General features: G+C 35.1%; 1 protein-coding gene across 1 annotated transcript in view; it reads left to right on the top strand.

Annotated features, from left to right (window-relative positions):
* The window catches only part of LOC135092454 (calmodulin-like protein 4), an 8,459-nt gene extending 6,650 nt beyond the window's left edge, over positions 1 to 1,809 (top strand). The window contains exon 5 of the mRNA XM_063990958.1: positions 1 to 1,809. This exon is cut by the window's left edge and continues 474 nt beyond it. The gene's annotated coding sequence lies outside the window, so the exon portion shown is untranslated.
* The last annotated feature ends 3,191 nt before the right edge of the window (positions 1,810 to 5,000 follow it).

The following is a 5,000-nucleotide window of genomic DNA, read 5'->3' as shown; positions in this document are numbered from 1 at the left end:
CAGTGCCTTATGTAACACAACACTTTTTCTTCTTAATGAGCCACAGTAGAGGGTCTTAGGGTCACATGCCAGGAAGGTCAAGAAAACTGGGTCACTTATGAGGTGAATTGGCTCATGCAAGGTCACAGCAAGAGATCATCTGAGGTCACAGGTCACTTCTTGGAGGGCGTGTCAGGGTAGGTCGCCTGTGTTGTGTTGTGTAGCGGTGTTGAAAGTTGTTGGGATTTTGTTGGCGTTGTTGTTGTTGGTGTGGTAATGTTTCCTTTAAAAGGTAATGTTCCTTTTAGTATTTTGTCTCTTCTTTTTTTCTCAATTTAATTACTTTCCATCTTTCTTTAATGTTCTATTTTCTTACATTTTCTCTTCTCTCTTCTATTCTTATTATTTTTTCCCTCTTCATTCATCTCATCAATATTCTTCTTCCATTTTCTTTCCTTCCCTTCTTTTTCCTCTAGTTCTCCCATTACTATCTTTGCACCATTCCTTTCTATCTCCTTCAGTTCATTTCATTATCTTTACCTTCCAAGTATATGTGTGTATGTATCTATATATGTATGTATGTGTGTATCAGTAAGTGCCTCTATGCTGCCTTACACAACAGTAATCTGGGTAAGGTTGGCTCAGTAAGGTTATTGATTCACGAAGAGCTGGGCTGCTAGTGATGCTGAAGTCATTTTGTCAAGAGCAGGCTAAGATGTAAGTGTCTGGCAGCTGGTGTGATGAAAGAAAGAGGTTGATTCTAAGCTTTATTTAGTGTAGAGAAGGTTAAAGAGTTTTGGTTTAATGTACGATGGTTCTTGTACACTAAAGTTAAAGAGTTTTGGTGTAATGTATGATGGTTCTTGTACTTAAGTTAAAGAGTTTTGGTTTAATGTACAATGGTTCTTGTACACTAAAGTTAAAGAGTTTTGGTGTGATGTATGATGGTTCTTGTACACTAAAGTTAAAGAGTTTTGTTATAATGTACGATGGCTCTGGTACGCTAAAGTTAAAGAGTTTTGGTGTAACGTACGATAATTTTTGTACACTAAAAACTTACAAACTCCATTGTCATTGTGGAATTATTTATAAAGAGCTAGTTAGATTAGAAGAACAATCTAATTATATTTCAAGATAGCAAGAAGTTAAAGAGTGTTGATGTGGAGTACGATGATTTTTGTACACCAAGAACATTCCAACTCCCTCTGTTTTCATTATTTATAAAGAGTTATAAAGAGTTACCAGTAGTTAGATTAGAAAGAGAATCCAACCCTATTTATACATTAAGATAACAGAAAGTAGAAGTTAAGGAGTTTTTCGGCAACTGTACGATGATTTGTATGATAATAATAACACTCCAACTCCATTTTTGCCTGTGGGTTTTTTGAAGAGTTGGATCAGACTAGAAGAATAATTTAACTCCATTTATATATTAAGGTAACGGAGAAGAGAAGTTAAAGAGTTTTTATGGACTGTACGATGATTCTTGTACACTAAAGCAGGACATTCCAACACCACTTACTGTTTTTTTTGTGGAATTATAATGAAAAGACTAGAAAGAGTAACCAAGAGCACAAGTTAGAGAGTTTTCATCGAACGTACAACGATTTTTTGTACAATAGCAATGACATCCCAACTCCATTTAATTTCTTTGTGGAATCATTCAGAGTTAATTAGATAAGAACACCCCCAGCTCTGTTTCCATATTAAGATAAGAAAAGAGTGAAAGTTAAAGAATTTCCAGCAAAGGTACGATGACTTTTGTACAACAGAAACTGAGACATTCCAAGAAAACATTCCACTTGATTGAATATATGATAATCTTTCCTCTGTAGACCATTTTCTTTATCCTTGTGTGTGTGTGTATGTGTTTGTTAGTAGTAAGTGTTATATGAAGGATTATTGATAGTAAGGTGTGTGTGTGTGTGTGTGTGTAAGTAGAAGTATTAGTAAAGTTGTAATTGTAATTGTAGTTAGCAAGGTTTGGGGTGTTTAGTAAGGTGTTGGTGAAAGGTCACTACTATGTTGCTTGTAACGGTAACTTGTAATTAGGTTTAGGGTGTTGATGGTGAAGGTCGTGTTAGCAAGATGGTGGCAGTTGACAATAAGTAAATGAATAGCTGTCTCAGGTTAAGTTATGCAGTAAGGAGGTTTTTCTATTCATTCGTAAGTTGCTAATAGCTGGAACAACAAAAAAATGAGTGGATGAAATGATAAATCTTGGCTTTTTTTACTTTTTTTATTTATTTATTTATTTTATTTTTTTTTAGAGGGACACCGGCCAAGGGCAAGAAAAGTCCAATATAAAAAAAAAGCCCACTGAGATGCCGGTCCCCAAATACTGTCCGAAGCGGTAGTCAAAAATTGAAGGATAAGTGTCTCGAAACCTCCCTCTTGAAGGAGTTCAGGTCATAGGAAGGTGGAGACACAGAGGCAGGCAGGGAGTTCCAGAGTTTACCATACAAATATAAAGAATAAAAAAAAAATACAAATATAAAAAAAAGCAAGCAGAAAATCAATAAGAATGAAAACAATATATTTCAGTGAACAAAGAAAAAATAAGTGAAGTTAGTAAATAAAGTATCTTGGTAAATAGGGTTAAATATGAATATAAAAAGGAAAAATAGAAAGTAAATAAATAAAGCAGGATAAACAAGTAAAAATAATATAACTAGGTAAATACAAACAAAAAGGGAAGTAAGTTAAGTAAATAAAATAAAGTATCTTGGTAATTAGGGTTAAATATGAATATAAAAAGAAAAATAGGAAATAAATACATAAGATAGAATAAACAAATAAAAATAATATATCTTGGCAAAAACAAACAAAAAGAGAAGTAAATTAAGTCAATAAAATAACACATCCTGGTAAATAAGGTTAAATATGAACATAAGAAGCAAAACACAAAATTAATCAATAGAATAAGTAAATCAATATATCTTGACAAACAAGAAAATAGTAAATTAAGTAAATAAAACAATATATCTTGGTAAATAAAGTGAAATATGAATATAAAAAAAGAAAAGAATATAAAATAAATAAGATAAAATAAATAAAACAATATATCACAGCAAATATTTAAACAGGAATAAAAAAAGAAAAAACTATTTCACATCCTTTATTTTCCTCTTCATTTTCTTTCCTACTACACTACAATAACCCCTACATTTTTCACCATCACTACCACTACCACAGCTACTACAGACACATCACCACCACCACTACCACCACTACTACTACAACACTCACCAACACTTCCCTACATAAGTACACTTCTATCCGAGTGTTGGGTGCGTATGGGTAATGTATGGCAGCTCTTTTACATATCACAGCACAGAAATCATGGAGAAATTACTCTACTTCACTACTTAAGTATGGTTGGTGTGTGTGCGTGTGTGTGTGTGTTTTCTCTCCCTCACTTCAAACATAGCAAGTTAAAACATTCCTGAGAAGATGTGTGTGTGTGTGTGTGGTGTGTGTGTGTCAATTCAACATTGGGAGTCATAACCATCTATTTTGACACAGCAGAGAAGTTTGTGGCCATCAATCTTTGTAACTTCACCACAGGAGGAAAACGTCATTTGTGTTGCACTTAAGAAGACTGAGGTAAACTGTGACCAAGAATACACTCAAAATAAACTAGGATAACTTACCTTGAGCTGGGCAAACGCAGGTAGACTACTGGTGAACTTTTTATTAATGTAGGAGAAATTTGACTTGTTCTTTAGAGAGAGGCGTTCAGTGTAGTCATGTGTGTGTGTGTGTGTGTGTGTGTGTGTGTGTGTCTGTGTGAGTCAGTACCCAAGGCAGGTGAGGATGCAAGGAAATGGTAACAAGGTAATACTGCTGCTGACTGATGCTTTCACTCATTCATTCACTCATTCATTCACTGGTTAATGTTTGTTATCTTCCCTCACTCGCTCGCTCGTATTTCCATCCTCATTCACTTATTCACTCACTGATCTACACATTTCCATCTCCATTTCTCTCTTATTCTGATCTACACACTTTTATTTCTCTCTCATTCACTCCCTCTCTGATCTACACACTTCTATTTCTCTCTCATTCACTCCCTCACTCACTGGCCTACACATTTCCATCTCTCACTCACTCACTCACATCTGTATCCAAATCTTTTCTGAATTATGAGGCAAACAACACCCAATCAAAACCCTTACATAATTACAATGCCCCAGGTTATCCACAAACACAACCTAGCATCTTTTAATCCCATGCTGGTTTTGGTACGAGTGACGTAAATTAGCCTCACATTTCAAGACAAGATGGGAGTGAGCACATTGACCAGGTAGTGGGTGAAAGCATCAGTCCAGGCGGTGTTCTTACGTCCTGATGTTCTTGAAATAAGGTGGGAGGGAATACATAGATCTTTTAATGAGTGACTGAGTGAATGAGAGCATGTCAGTGGCTTTGCTCCAATGCTCCAGTGCTTTCTTGCCCTCACCCTGCCTGAGTTACTGCGGCAAACTTGACATAATTACAGGTGGATGTATAGATAAGGAAGAGCTACATAGATAGTAAATTGAGGCTTAGTATAGTTACATACATAGGAACTGTAGTGGGAAAACAATTGTAATACTGTAACAATGCATACTACACCAACAGACTTGAGTGTAGTGAGACTAAGGTTACTTAAATGGTAGTAATTAAAATTGGCTACTTAAATGGTTGTACTGAGATTATTTAAATGGCATTGTATGAGTGAACTGGTTACTTAAATGGCTGTACTGCAACTAAAACTGGTTACTTAAATGGCTGTACTGGAACTAAAACTGGTTACTTAAATGGCTGTACTGGAACTAAAACTGGTTACTTAAATGGCTGTACTGGAACTAAAACTGGTTACTTAAATGACTGTATTGCAACTAAAACTGGTTACTTAAATGGCTGTACTGCAACTAAAACTGGTTACTTAAATGACTGTACTGGAACTAAAACTGGTTACTTAAATGGCTGTACTGGAACTAAAACTGGTTACTTAAATGGCTGTACTGGAACTAAAA

The sequence above is a fragment of the Scylla paramamosain genome, chromosome 40, assembly GCF_035594125.1.
Source record: "Scylla paramamosain isolate STU-SP2022 chromosome 40, ASM3559412v1, whole genome shotgun sequence".
Classification (NCBI taxonomy): domain Eukaryota; kingdom Metazoa; phylum Arthropoda; class Malacostraca; order Decapoda; family Portunidae; genus Scylla; species Scylla paramamosain.
This window is presented reverse-complemented; position numbering and strand designations above follow the sequence as displayed.